This window comes from Triticum aestivum, chromosome 3B (assembly GCF_018294505.1).
Source record: "Triticum aestivum cultivar Chinese Spring chromosome 3B, IWGSC CS RefSeq v2.1, whole genome shotgun sequence".
Classification (NCBI taxonomy): domain Eukaryota; kingdom Viridiplantae; phylum Streptophyta; class Magnoliopsida; order Poales; family Poaceae; genus Triticum; species Triticum aestivum.
The window spans coordinates 254401013-254417234 of NC_057801.1; positions in this window are offsets into that span (position 1 = coordinate 254401013).

A 16222-nucleotide genomic window follows, 5' to 3' on the forward strand; every position below is an offset into this window, starting at 1 on the left:
AATAGCCTCAAGTCTAGCAACAGGTGCAAAAGTTTCATCGAAATCAATTCCTTCAACCCGTGTGTAGCCTTGAGCTACTAGTCGTGCCTTATTCCTCACCACAAGGCCATTTTCATCTTGCTTGTTGCGGTAGATCCACTTTGTGCCAATGATATTATGCTTGCGAGGATCTGGACGATTGACCAGTTCCCAGACATTGTTAAGCTCGAACTGATGTAATTCTTCTTGCATAGCCTGAATCCACTCCGGCTCCAGAAATGCTTCATCTACCTTAGTGGGCTCTGTGATAGAGACAAAAGCATAGTTCCCACAAAAGTTAGATAAATGTGAAGCTTTTGAGCGTGTGAGAGGACCTGGTGCGCTAATGTCATCGATGATCTTCTCCACTTGCACTTCTTTTGCAACGCGAGGATGAGCTGGTTGTCGCTGAGGAATTTGATCAGCATTTTCTTCAGCACCATTTTCCTCAGCATTTTCTTCAGGTGCATCAGCTCGACGTTCTTCATGAACTGGAATGAATTCTTCAGCAAATTCTTCAGTAGGAATGACATCCTCAGTTGCCTTGAACTTGATAGAATCCTCAGGTACTGGTTCATCTAACACAGAAGGTAGGTGCTCTCTTTGCGAGCCATTAGTTTCATCGAACCGCACATCTGCAGTGTCAACAATCTTGTGAAGAACAATGTTGAAGACTCTGTAGGTGTGCGAGTCCTTTCCGTAACCAAGCATAAAACCTTCATGTGCTTTCGGTGCAAATTTAGAATTGTGGTGAGGATCTCTAATCCAACATTTAGCACCGAAGACTTTGAAATAACTCACATTGGGTTTCTTGTCAGTGAGGAGTTCATAGGCTATCTTTTTGAAGAATTTGTGAAGATATACTCTGTTGATGATGTGGCACGCAGTATCAATTGCATCAATCCAAAAACGCTGAGGCGTTTTGTATTCATCAAGCATAGTGCGAGCCATCTCAACAAGAGTTCTGTTCTTGCGCTCCACGACGCCATTTTGCTGAGGAGTATAGGGAGCAGATAACTCATGAGTAATACCAAGTTCATCAAGATAGGCATCAAGACCGGAATTCTTGAACTTAGTTCCATTGTCACTTCTGATGTGCTTGATCTTCACATCAAAGTTTGTTGAAGCCCTCGAGGAAAATCGTTTGAAGACTTCCTGTACTTCATGTTTGTAAGTAACAATGTGTACCCATGTATATCGAGAGTAATCATCAACAATGACAAAACCATATAGAGATGCATCATTAGTGACTGCTGAGTAATGGTTAGGTCCGAAGAGGTCCATGTGAAGCAATTCAAATGGACGAGTAGTGGTCATGATAGTCTTCGCTGGATGCTTGGCCTTGGTCATTTTTCCTGCTTCACAGGCTCCGCATAAGTGATCCTTGAGGAATTTTAAATTCTCAATGCCAATGACATGCTTCTTCTTTGCAAGCGTGTGCAAATTCCTCATGCCTGCGTGACCAAGTCGTCGATGCCATAGCCAGCCTTCTGAAGCTTTTGCATGTAGACACACGGCTGGTTGTGGTCCTGTAGAGAAATCAACAATATACAGGTCTCCTCTCCTAAAGCCTTCGAAGACTTTGGAATTGTCAGCTTCCATAATCACAACACAGCGATACTTGCCAAAGACAACAATCATATCAAGATCACAAAGCATTGAGACTGACATGAGGTTGTATCCTAAGGACTCAACAAGCATGACTTTGTCCATGTGTTTATCCTTAGAGATTGCAACCTTACCAAGACCCAATACCTGACTTTTGCCTTTGTCAGCAAAGATGCTATGCTTCAGATGTGACGGTGATAAGGGAGCATCCATCAATAGATTCTTGTCACCAGTCATGTGATTTGTACATCCACTATCGAGGACCCATTCAGTAGTTTTGGGTTGATTATCCTGCAGATGAATTAGTGTAGCTTACAATCTCGTATGCTTCATCAGTGAAGAATATGATATCAAGTTCATCAGATGAATTTCATCAAGCAGTAAATGGATATAGCAGTATTAGGACGTGTGAAATGAAAGTTCATTTCATCATGATTCGCCTGCGTCCTTTCAGGCAATTTTTGTCAGGTCCCCAGCAAATTCTTCAGACGTTAATGCACGTTTGGAGACCTGACCCTGCAGAAGAGATTAGTTCTTTTTCTTCACCACCCACATCTGAAGGGGTGGCAAAGAGTTCATCACTTTGCGAGCACCATATGAGAAAGGTGGCAAAGATGCCAAACCATTTCATTTCACATAAGAGGGGTTAGGGTAAGCATATGAATAAGCAGAGAAATTCTTCGAGGACTTATGAACATAATGATTTGAAGAATAATGCACATATTCATAGCCCTTAGCTCTACCCTGCGACACAGAGTTGTTAGCACGATGATAATCATATGAGGACTTTGATCCTTTTGAGGAATTTGATCCATGTGAGGAATTTGGTCCATATGAGGACTTGGATCCATATGAAGAATTTGATTTGGGGTTCCTGTTCTTCACAGGTGGTGTCATGAGGACATTCACCTGAAGACTTTCAACATAACTTTTGGGAACCCAGATTTTCTTCATAGGGGAACCGTTCCTGCAGTTATTGCCAACATATCTAGCAAATACTTCACCATTCTGATTTTTGAACAGTTTATAGTTGGAGTCAAATGACTCATCAGAAGAATGAGGAGATTCACATGTAAAGCCAGATAAGTTAGATGGATCAACTGGAGATCCCTTTGCAGCAACCCATGAGGTTTTGGGGTACTGCTCAGGCTTCCAATATGTTCCATCAGCATTGAGTTTCCTCTCAAAGGCAATACCCTCTTTCCTAGGGTTTCTGTTGAGGATCTGCTTTTTAAGCACATCACAAAGAGTCTGATGCCCTTTGAGGCTTTTGTACATGCCTGTCATGTACAATTCCTTTAGCCCTGCATTGTCAGTGATACTAGCAATGTCCTCAGATGAGGAATTAGTGATAGCAGAGGCATATGAATAATTTGTAACGGTTGAAGCATTTGAACATTCAGGTGAAGAATTAGCAGATTCACGTTCAATGCACTTTAAGCATGGAGGAACAAATTCTTCCTGAGAAGCGCTGATTTGTTGAGCTAGTAATGAATCACGCTCCTTCTAAAGATCTTCATAACACACTCTTAGCTTTTCAAGATCTTCCTTGCTTTGAAGAGATTCAGAAGAAAGCTTCTCGTGATCAGTCAAGAGGGAATTATGTTGATCTTGAAGGGCGTGAAACTTGGAGTGAATTCTCTGAAGACATTCACCCAATGCTTTTGACTGATCCATTTCTTTACGCAACATATCATCACTTTTGTCTAGCATGTTTTGAACTTGTTCCAAAGCCGTTTGTTGTTTAGTGGCAATGCAAACAAGTTTGGTATAACAAGATTCAATATCATCATCAGATTCATCATTATCAGATTCATCATTATCAGATTCATCGTCACAAAACTCGGATGAGGAGCATTCGGTTACCTCAGCACCGTTTGCCATGAGACATGATGCAGAAGATGATGATTCTGGCTCGAAAGTCATCATTTTGAGAGATTCCTTGAAGTCCTCAAACCAGGGATCATGACGAGTTCGATGACCTTCATAGACATCAGAGATTCGGTCCCAGATAAGCTTCGAATTGCCAAGATGCATAATGCGCCTGAATTGATCTCTGGATAGGCAGGAACAGATGATATCCTTCGCCATGATGTCAAGTCGAGTGTACTTGCGAATATCATCAGCATCCGCCATCTTGCATAGATCAGTAAGACCAATCTCAGTGACGGTCCACAACTCGCTGTTCATTGCCATGAGGCGCTTCCTCATCATGGCCTTCCACTTGGGATAGTCATGACCGTCAAAGATAGGGCATGTCAGTTTCTTCATACATGTGGTCGACATAACTAAAACTCCAGGCGGTTAAACCAAAATCACACAGAATAAGGGAGTACCTTGCTCTGATACCAATTGAAAGTGCGTTATATCGACTAGAGGGGGGGTGAATAGGTGATTTTTATGAATTCTTCACTGAGGAATTTGCCGGTGAGAAAATTCCTTACTGAAGAACTACTAGCAGCGGAATAAGTACTCAGAAGTAAGCGTAAAAGAATACAAGCATGGTCATCATGATGAAATGAAGACTAGCACAGAGTACAGAAAGCGTAATCACAGGATAACACAAGACAAAGACAAACAGACTGAAGAAATTGAACTGAGGAAATTGAGAAAGTCTTCAGTCAAAGTCTTCAAGCACAGATATGAATAAACACTCAAAACAGTAATGAGGAAATGAAAGGGTTGAGGAAATAGAACCAGTTAGTTGGTGAAGACAATGATTTGGTAGACCAGTTCCAACTGCTGTCTTAGTTGTACGTCTGGTTGGAGCGGCTGAGTATTTAAACTCGAGGACACGCAGTCCCGGACACCGAATCGCTGAGCCGCAGCTCAGGACACCCAGTCCTCACCGTATTCTCCTTGAACTAAGGCCACGCAGGCCTCGTCCAATCACTCATGGTAAGTCTTCAGGCGACTTCGAAACCTTCACAGACTTGGTCACTCAGCGATCCACAATTCCTCTTGGATGCTCTAGACCGTGACGCCTAACCTTCTGGAAGAAGCACAGTCTTCAAAGGTAACAAGCATCGGATCCACACAGGATCAATTTCTTCAGTGATGCTCAATCACTTTGGGTTTGTGGGGGTTTGGTTTTGGGTTTTCCTCACTTAATGATTTTCGCTCAAAGTCCTCGGAGGAGGGGTTGCTCTCAAATGACAAGTGTCAAGTTCTCTCGGAGCAGCCAACCAACTAGTGGTTGTAGGGGGCGGCTATTTATAGCCTAGGGAGCAGCCCGACATGATAAGACATGAATGCCCTTCAATGATATGACGGTTAGGTGGATAAGATATTTTGGGACAGCCGGCACGCAGCACAACAACGGTCGGAAATTTGACTCTCAAATTCCTCAGGGCTATCATGTTCCTCACTGTGTAGGCAATTCGCACTGGCGAATTCCTAACTCCTCAGTCAGAGCAAAGTCCTCGGTGACCAGAAGAACTGCGTCTCTGTCACTGAAGAAATTGACTGAACTGTATGAGATTTCCAATGGCTTCACTCGAAGGGATTGGTAAGTGTAGGATTTTTGAGTTGAGCATCACATGGAAATTTTTCCTTAGTATTTCCTCGACCCCCTTTAACAGTACGGTGTCTCCTATGACTCAAGAAAGAGAAAAAGAAACTACGAAAACAAAAGTCTTCACGCTTCATGTTCCTCAAATGAATACCAAGTCTTCAAGGTCACACCAATTTCTTCACTTTCAAAGTCTTCAGAAAGTCTTCAGAATATCAAAGTCTTGAGTCGACGAACTTCATTTTTAGGGGTCGACTTTCTCTGTAAATATCAAACTCCTCATAGACTTATAGACCTGTGTACACTTACAAACGCATCAGTCCCTTAACCTATAAGTCTTCAATACACCAAACTCACTAAGGGGCACTAGATGCACTTACATGAACATGACCCCCTTTTTGACTGTAGCGCTCCAAACACAAGTCCGTTTCCTCCGTTTTGCGGTACGCCACACCCCTCCCGATCAACATGGCCCCGTTTCGACTGTAGGAGGTCCAAGAGAAGGCGTTTCCTCCGTTTTGAGGTACGCTAGACCCCTCCCGATGAACAGGATCCCGTTTCGACCGTGGCCGGTCGAACACAAGGCCGTTTCCTCCATTCTTCGGTACGCCAGGCCCCGTTTTGATTGGTTGTTCCGTCCAAGCCGGTTGGCTCCCGATGAACACGGTGTATTCCATTGCCTCCCGATGAACACGATGCATTCCGTTGCCTCCCCATGAACACGACGACGATGCAGTTTCTCCATTCCAACCCAGCCATGTACACAAGCCCTGGCCGTACATATGCACGAGTAGGTGTTCGAGACCCCGCCTATATGTACGTACATGGCCGTATTTACTTTCTTGCACCCTGGCCGTTGCATGTACGTGTACACGATATTAACGGGACTGTGTGACATGCTATGTGCGTGCCTCTACTACGACAAGTGCCCTTCCTTACACGGCCATGGTACATAGCTGTAGCATGCACACAGACCAATCGACCAGTATGTACGTACACGTTCGCGACCAGAATGACAACGCTATGTATGCTTCGACCAGGTGGGTCCCGACTGTCAGGCACTTCTTTGCGTGCGAAGATGTAGCTGGTGGGTCCCAACAGTCAGGGGGCGAATCATTTTTTTGCCCGTAATATGGACACACTTCCTTGCGTGGGAAGATGTAGCTGGTGGGTCCCAACAGTCAGGGAGGAACTGCTTTTTTCGCGAATACGATCACCTGTCCGGTGGGTCCCTGTTGTCAGGTGGAGGAATTATTATCTTCCGCGTAATAAGGATGCACTTCCTTGCCGCGGTCGTGGACCCAGCTGTCAGCCTCTCCACGTACATTACTCTCCCAAATGGAAGTCGTTCATTGACCACATTGACCAGGCCGCGCCGAGAGCACCAAGGCGGTGGATGACGGCAAGGCCTAGGAAGGGGACGACGCGGAGCCGGGGAAGAAGCGATAGTGGATGCCCATGCAGAGAGGAGTATGAGGGTTCACTGGTTTGGCTGTGGTGTGAGGCTGTCGTCACTGCAGGGCCTGGCGAGCGGTGGGAATAGTAGGGGGTGGTGAGACCTCCGCGGCAGCACAGCCGAGCACGGGAGGCAGGAGCATGCGGCACGACCGGTGCTGCTTTGGGCGGCTGGAGCAAGAAGACCAGAGGTTGAAGAAGCACTATGGCCATTGGATGGACATCATACGGTCACTGGAGCTAGAATCGTTCATATTGACTAAGTTGACAAAGCCCTCCGTCCCCGTCAACTTAGTAGGCCCACAAGTCAGCCTCCCACTATGGTGGGTCCCAGCTAGCAGGGGGAGTATTCATTTTTTGTGCGTAATAAGGAGGCACTTGCGGGGCGTCGGCTAGACGGGCCACAGCCCCCGCACAGTGCGTAGTTCAGCTCCGTCTCTGAAACTAAAAAACAACTGGGTGAGATGTTGGGCCCCTGATGTTATCTGCTTGTTGTGTAATTTGCTCATTTATTGACTACATTGACAATGGCGTGGGATCTAGTTGTTAGACAATTAGGAGGAAGTTTTTTTGGCTTGTAATAACGAGGCACCTGCTTGCGTAATGCAATGACCCTGGTGGGTTCCTACTGTCAGCCTCTCCACATATAGTCATCTCCTGATTCCTCTTGGTTGTTGACCATGTTGACAATGCCAGACGGCGGCGGCAACAGCGAGCGAACCAAGGCGGAGAACGACGGTGAGGCCTTGGACGGGAACGAACAACAACCATGGAAGATGCGGCAGTGTAGTGGGAGGTGGAGGGGAGTACGAGGGCAACAACATGCAACTCATGCTTACAAAATGGTACAAAAATCCCAAGTATTAATTGTTCATCAAATTTTAAGACAAAACCCAGATTGAACATGGCAGTAAGATCTAACCCAACCACTTCTTTTCACAGTCACAAACAAATGGATCGGTCTGATCCATAAAATCAACATCCTGTGCAAAAACAATTATTTCAGAATGACTACAACTTGTTGTAAATAGAAGTCGAGCACGTTTAGAAGCCCATTTGTCCACCATAAACTTCTTTTTTTGCTGTTCAACGTGTCCGTCCGGGAGAAATCTCTTGCGGTAAAACTTAAGCCTCATGGACAATAGTAACCTCACATTCAACAGGAAGAATGTGACAAAGCTTCTGTTTGCCTACTTGAATGCATATCCTTCCATCGTTATTATCCTCAAACGAATGTCATGAGAACTGAGAAAATCCTGGTGCTTATTACACCACCGATTGGTTATATGTTTTGTTCCATGTGGTTGTGCCTAAGCAGACATGAAGATTGAAAGTAGTTAAGGTCTGAAAAAAGAGTATGTTGAAAGAACGACAGATGAACTGTTAATTCTAGTACAATATATACGGGCTTTCAATGTGCGTGAAATCATCACCTCTATATATAAATTCTCCAGAGATTGAAAGCATCGCACCAAGCCAATAATTATGTTCAGATGAAAACTAAACATTTCGATATATAAGATCTTGAAAGGAATCCAGCAGCATTTATAGGCTATCAATGGATGAACTCTTCATTGAGCATATAACATAATAATAGTACCCAAACTGTACTCCAAGATGATATAAAACTTATGCACACAAATGAAAAATGCAGCTTATGATTACAATGTGTAGTTGATAATATACGGTACCTAAAAACATGAGGAGCCAAGCACCAACTTCGTGTGATCATTAAACGGGTGACAAATTGCACCCAAGGTCTCCAGTTTGGGTGCAGAGATGATAGTTATTTGTGAAGGTTTATAACAATCATCAACGAGCAACCTTTGAAGTGAAGGGGCATCTTCGATGATGAGTTGCTGTCCTTCAAAAGAAATTCCAATGCTTTTAAGGTGAGGCGACTTTATTTGGAGACAAATGATAGAGATTTCTATTCCCAAAACAATCAGCAAGCGCTCCAGGGCAGGGCAACTAGAGTGGATGATGATGTGTAGTGAGCCTCCGATAGATAAACCACCACAAGCAAAAGTTTTTTTCTAGAAGTAGGAGTCAAAGCATTCGTACTAGATCGTCCGGTAGATGGCACCGGGCGAAGGTGGCGGTGTGGAGAGAGGAGGAAAACTGCGAGATGGACAACAGTGGTGTGGGCACGAATTCTTGGTGTGTTCATGGTATGAAACTTTGGTGGTAATGGTCCAACTCAAACTGCTGGAGTTTTCTGAATTCAAGGGATGTCAGCCAAGCATCCACCGTGCCGGTTATGGACAGCAGGTAGCGTGTCGGGATGCAGAGGCGTTTAACGGGGCCTTGCTGGTGAGAGGAGATGATGGCTCTGAGGAGATCAAATTCAAGTAGGACAGATATCTCACGACAGTAGAGATTGAGGGGCGCGGTGCGCAATAGAGGGCGCCACCGAGTTGAGAGTACTTGTGTGCGGCAGCAATCCTTGGTGGGAGAAGCGAGATGATCTCCTCAAGGATGACGTCCGGGAGATCGCTGATGCGGTCTACCGGAGATTCTACTGGTTCCTCAGATCCGGGTGGGGGGGGCTTGCAGCTTCTCCCTGCGCTGCCGGGTGCGGGATCTACAACCGGCATCACCGCTGGTGGGAGCCTCATCTTCTTGGTGCTGGGGCCAGACGGGTTTGAGAAGAGTAGCCAGGGACAAGCCTAATGGCAGTGCGAGTGGGGAAGAAGGAGGGCTGGGGATTTCTGTAGGAGTGGAAGAAGAGGAACATGCGTTTTTTGTATGAGTGAGGAAGAAGGTGAGTGGGGGTTTTCTGGACGAGTGAGGAAGATGTGGAGCGGGGGGAATTGGGGGGAGACGGAAGCAGGAGAGCGAGTTGTTTGTGTTTATAAGGCCCTTGCACTAACTACTCACTTTCCCCTAAGAATCACTCTCTTCTTTTGTGTTGCTGCATTGGAGCTGGCGCATGGACTTGGCTGACTGGCCATGCATGCAGGATGCATGTGCCCGCCGGCCATTGCATGCGCCTGGTTTGTTACTAGGCCTATTTAATAGGGTGGTTATGGAGTAAATTAAGGAGATTTATTTTCTCTGTGTGCATCTTCTTGGTCTTAGCAATTGGCTCATGGGCCTAATAAACCCGGACGGAGGGAGTATAAGTGGAAGCAAGGCGGAAGGAGAGTTTTTTTGGGATCGCCCCCTCTTCAAGAAATATGGGCTTCTCCTCGCAAAAAACAAAAAAAACAAATGGTCTTTAAAATGGATAGGCTTTTGTATCGGCCCAGTCGGCTGCCCGTGTTTCGTATTGGAGGGCCTTGTGCTAGAGGCAGCCCGAGACACTCTCCAGCTTATTGCCCATTCGAAAGAAAAAAAGAGACGCCTCCAGCTTATGGCTACTCATCAGTAACCTTTTTCAACTTGGCATCCACCAAATTAGAGGATGCGGTACTGGATGCAGACACTCACATTAAACTAAGCTTTAGAAGATATGGTATGCATACTAACATCCAGAAGAACAAAAGTTTAGCATTTTTATGCATCTCAATGATTCACCATACTATAACCAATACAAAGCTGTGAGAAGGTGTGGAAATAAAGAAAATCCGTCGATGCTTCTCTAAGCAAAGGGCCTCCCTGCGCACACATTAATTTCCTGGGCATGCTTGTTTCTTCTCAATGTTGTGAGCACTTTGAGCATGTTGGCAACTCCATAGCTAGCTAGCTGCCTCATCTTGCAATTGATGCTGACACATTTGCAACAAACACATGAGGCAATAGAGATGACTCAACATGAGTCCATATTATGCAGTTCCCCTGAAATCATCTTCATTGTCTTGAAACTGAAAGGATATGAAAACAATAGCTATACTTAAATGGTGTTGCAAAATAGTAGCACATATCAATAGCTCGGCATGACAAAACACGATCATCTGGACGAAGGGATACTGACCTTCCTGAGGAAGATTGTATATAATTTCATAAGTCCTTGGTTGATTTCCACCTTCGGCTGCACTACTTGTTTGCTCCTCCACACATGACAGGATCGTTCCGCACTACAATCGGCAAGTCAACGTACGAATAAGATTCTTTCATCTTGCAGTGGTCATTGTACCTAGTTACGAATGTAGGAATACCTGGAGCACCATGATGTTAGCTGACAGCAGGTAGATGTATCCATATAAATTTTGTGCGGTGCTTCCAAAATTGTGGTTTGTATCCCTTCCCGTTATGAGAGTTCTTCTTGAAGTTGGTAGAATGTGATGGCTTGTTCTTTGCATCAGACTTGCCTTTCCCTTGAGATTTGTTCTTGTTGTTTTGGGGCTGGTTGGGCTGGAAGTTCTTCTCGTGTACCATGTGAGCACTAGAAGCTCCCTCAGCAACCCGAGCACGTGTGTCTTTTGCTCTCACCTCCTCTTCAAAATCAAGAGTGCTAATGAGATCTGAAATGGAAAAATCAGGTCTCTTCTTTTTTAGAGAAGTAGAAAAATTGTTCCACGAAGGTGGAAGCTTGGCAATGATGGTCCCAACAACAAATTTGGCTGGCAACACACACTTAAAGTACTCAAGTTCCTTAGCGAGTGATTGTATCTCATGAGTCTGATGAAAAACAGAGTGCTCATCAGTCATCTTGTAGTCACATAATTGCTCCATGACGTACTACTCGTTGCCAGCGCCCGAGGCCCCAAACGTGGCCTCGAGCCCAGCCCACATGTCTTTGTCGCTGTCAAACGGCATATAGGAATCCACAATGGAATCGTCAAGAACACTCAGCAGGGCGGCTTTGAAGAGGGTATCCATGTTCTCAAAAGCTTCCTGCTGTGTAGGATTAAGATCGCCCTCAAGCTTACCCTTAGTGGCGTCATAGCAGTACATGATCTGAAACCAATATACTGCTCTTGTGAACCACCTTTTATATTGCACCCCTTAAAAGTAGACGGCTTCAAAAGGGCAGCAAAACCACTCGGAGTAAATTGCCTATAATCAGGTTTATGGATTGGATTGTTGAATATATGAGCAATTTACTATGAGATTTAATCTGAATCAACAGTAAATAGATCATGAAGACAATTGCAAAGATCAAAGTAATGATGCGGACTAAACCAGGAGGACAGAATCACATACTATACAGTGGGAGCAGAACCGCTGTGGTTGATGTTGTCACTCATGTCGTTGATGAAGAGGTTACCGAGGTCGGGGAAGAAGGTTGTCGTTGAGGAAGTCGTCGTTGGCAGCAGTCACAGGAGTGTGCTCCCCAAAAACCTGATCGCCCCTCTCCTATATAGGATCACGAAAGGCGGGGATCGAAGGACCGATGTCCCTTCTCGTGGTGCACGCCGGAAGGAGAGCTGGAGAAGAATTGCGCGGCGGCGCTAAGATTTGGAACGGTGCGAAACCATATGATACAGCGACGTCTAGGGTAGAGCCTGTCAGGTCGGTCATGCGAGTAAGACCAAGTATAATAGTAGGCCTTTGGCCCAAACCCCATGTCCAAGTCAATAATAGCCTGACCAAGGTTTGTCTCAAAAAAGGCTAAGTAATTAAGGCGTCCGTTAATTATTAATTAATGACTTAATAAATTTTCTGACCAACAAAAATATAGACCACATGAATAGCTTTTGTCCTTGGACAGACTCATTCCCGAAGAGAGCACGTGTAGGTTTCCTATTATCATGCTCATGCAAATGCTAGAATAGATCACATTATAACGTGGTGCAACTCACACCCACCTAGAAGTATGGGACTAAACTTTAGTCCCACTCACACCACACTTAGAGCATGGTTAATAGTATAGCCAACATCTGGCTATATGAAGTTGACACATCATCTAGAACCAACCTAATAGCCTGCTAGTACAATAGTTAGTCCCTTTAGTATAATACTATATCATTAATAATGGCCCCACCTTTTGTCTCAGAAAGTATGTTGGAGCTCCTGCAACAACCGGCTACAAGTTTACAACCCGCTTCTCTTCTCTCTCCTCTTCTCTCTCCTTCAACTAAGCACAAATACTATATTTAAATCCTTATACCCTGCTTATGTCATCTAATTGTAGTACTTGCTCTAAAGTTACTTTCCATTGTGTAGTTTGAAATGCCGGGCGTGAAGCGGGCAGTGCCCTCGGTTGGCGCGCTGCTTCAACGGTGGAAGCAGTGAGAGGTCGCGTCGCCCTGACTTGCCATCAATGTGGAGCGGCGGGCTCAGCTAGCGCCAGGCGGGAAGCACACGCGGGAGGGGGGAGGGGTTTTGTTGGGCCAAGAACGTGAGACACCAACTTGGGATCGGTTCGGACGGGGAAATATCATGTGCTCCCATACTCACTAGTAGTTTCATGCATATGACACTATTCTATATTACTACTCCCTCCTTTCCGCTTTATAGAGATGTTTAGAGTAACATAGTAATATGTTACAGTATAAGTTACTCCCCACTATGACCAGCCTTGGCCTCTCCAAGTGCTCCACCATGTATAGCTGCTAAGCCTGCGAGGTAGGCATAAAATATGATGTGGCAAGTTAATTAAGAAGACAGAGACTAGTTTGGTGACCCCGGGAAGAAACGGTGGAAAGACAGTTTTGAGTCTATAACTAATTAAATGAAGCAAGCTTAGATACAACAAACTAAGCACCTGTGCATTGGGGACTTGAGTTGCTAAGCCATTCAATGCACTTAGAACCTCATCTAAGCACATCTAAGCGCTTAGCACTTAGCACCCCCTTGACCGTGGACCTTGACGGTGTACGTCACCTTGTGTCCAGATCTGCGATGCCACGTGTACCAGATGAATGACTCCAAGCTTGACCATCGTGATGCAAGAGGTGCGAGCCGAGGAACACTGTTGGAGACACCCCCCCTCAGACTAGCCACAATGGGTAGTAACATAGACTAATAACAAGCTCATGTTACTAGTCTATGTTACTACCTCTATAGTAACATATGTGTGGTAACATGCAAAACTTCATTTATTAGGCTATAGACACATCTTGCCTTGATATGTCTGATGCTACTACTTTCCTCTCTTTATTCATTTATTGCTTGCCACATCATCTACTTTATCTAGACATGTGTGATGTTACTACCTATGTTACTCCCACTGTGGGTTGTCTCATAATTTTCCTCATCATCATCTGAGTCCTAGAAGATCTCACCCACATCATCACTAGGCATGCAGCCGCCTTGATAGACAACATGTGCAGAAGGAGTAGAGGCGACTGGGGACGCACCACGTCATGGGCACTCTGTACGTGCTCGTGTGCGTGCAGCGTGCATGCTTTTCCATCGATGCTAGCTCTAAGGCTGAGGCTACGGTCATCTTCATCTCTGACTAGTCGTTGAGCAACGACGGCAAAAAGGTGCTACAAGAGATGCGTAGGCGCTGTTGTGTGCGAGCTTCGCCGTAGCACGACGAACCGGACATCGCCGCAGATGGCGCACGCCTCCATGCAGCCGAGTGTGTGCATATGCATGTGTTATTCACGTGCATTCTGCGGCTAAGTGTGTGTGCATGCATGTGTTGTGTACGTGCATTGTGTGCTCCATGATGTGCGCGTATGTGCATGAGTTGGATCGGCATGTGTTAGTGCATTGGCGTGTGTACATGTGTCGGGGTATGAACCCCGGGCAGGCAATGGAACCCGGATCCTTTTCAAAAACAACGGGACCGGCTTCGCCCCTCAAGCTGGTGCACGCCTGGTCGGGTCGCTCGACCCGGCCAGGCCTCGCGACCCGGCCAGGCCCCTCGACTCGGCCTCGACAACCAACACAAGACAACCAAACCCGGCACGACCAAGACTTCCCCAAAAAGCCAGCTCCGCCCTTGGCGTGTTCCTCAACCCAGCCGCGGGTCAGCTCCCATCCCATCCAGGCCGTACGATGGGACGATTCTTCATCCACTGATGACCAAGGCAACAGTTCCCTGCCCATGCCTCTGGTCAGCCGGAGCATGGCAACAGTGCCCCTCACCTGCCCGCTGACCAGGGCCGGCGTGGCAAAAGTGCCCCCGTCATCACTGCTGACGCTAGCAAGCGGCGACCTGACAGAACGCCACTGTACCCGACTCGACTTGGCCACTCCCTGACGATCGACAAGACGTCGCACAGTCCCCCTAGGCGCGCGGGGCCCTCACCTAGGGGAACCCGGCGAACCAGGGACACCCGGCGAGGCCCAGCCCCGGGTCCCCAGACGCTAACGACCCGGCCCTGCGGCCCTGTAACATTACCATTGTACCCCTGGGGGGTTGGCCTATAAAACCCCCCAGGAGCCGTCGCGTATACGGGCAAGCAAGCATAGAGAAGCAGTAAGCACACTGGAACTAGACACCGTTCAATAGAACACACCTAGGGAGAAGGAGCAGCCTAAGCCTTGGCCAGTCTTCCTTCTTCCTCCATACAGCTCCAGGAGCAACCTTGTACTATTGCATATCAACCACACTCGGCAGGACTAGGGGTGTATCTCTCCGGAGAGCCCCGAACCTAGGTATGTCTTGCGTCCCGTGCTCGCTCATGCCAACCCCGCCTTTGGAGCCCACCAGTGCCCTCGAGCCTCCTCCTCCCTTTAGCCATCCCATGGCATCTGTCGTGCGTCCACCATGACAATTGGCGCCCACCATGGTGCAGCTTGAGGAGCTGGCCGGGAGCATGCTTCAGACGGGGCTCCTCTCCAACTCTGACGAGCCCGTCATGCTGGCGGATGACGTCGTCGACGCGCTCGCCGCCTCCTTCGCCGCACTGCGCATCTCCAATGCGCCCGCGACCAATGAGTATCCCAGCGAGGTACTCAGCTACTCCGAATCTCCCCTCTCCCTCGGCGGCGGTATTTCCGCCGGGGCAATGGACGTCCACGTAGAGGTCTTCGTCACCGGCACCGACACCTCCTCTTCGTTGAGCAAGACGAGGAAGGCCGCAGCGGAACGGGCCGAAACGTCCATCCCATTGTGCACCATGATGCAGAGCCTCCGCATCCCCATCGGCACCAACATCGACGCCTCCAACATCGCCGAGGCCCGAGCCCAGCTCGATGAAAGGCGCCAGCAGATGCTGGACCCGACCGAGACGCTCGCCGCCATGTAGCGTCGCCTGGACTCTACTCAGCTGGAGCGCAATGTCGCCTATGGCTTCATGCATACCGTGGCTGAGCCAAGCTGGGTCGCCGATGTGCGAGCCCGGGGGAGGAGCGATCGGTCGCGCCCTCGGTGCCATCCCGACCGTCTACGAGACCCCATTGAAGAACATGCGTGCTGCCCAGGCGGCCGCGGTCGGCCTGGATCAGCTCACATGCGAGGAGCTAAAGGAGCGCATGAAGCGGATGCACGACCTCCTCAACACGGCCAACGTGCAGCAAGACCGCCTCAACCAGCTTGCCAAGCCGGCAGGATCCGGCTCTTCCCGCATTGTCGGACCTGGCGATCTTCAGCACACGACGTCCTCTCCACTCGGAGAGGCGCACTCCGGCCGAACCCGGACTCGGCGCGACCCGGCCCCGAAGACCACCGGCGGCTTAGGCGACGAGCCCGCCCTAGAGAACCGACGCGGACCCGGCCAACCCAGCCGGTGTCCAGCTCCAACCGACCCGGCCCCCCGTGGCCCGGTTGCTAGTCGACTCGGTGCACGCGCCATCGACGACACCGATGCTCGCCACCGCCTCGACCGGCTCGCTCACTACTTGGAG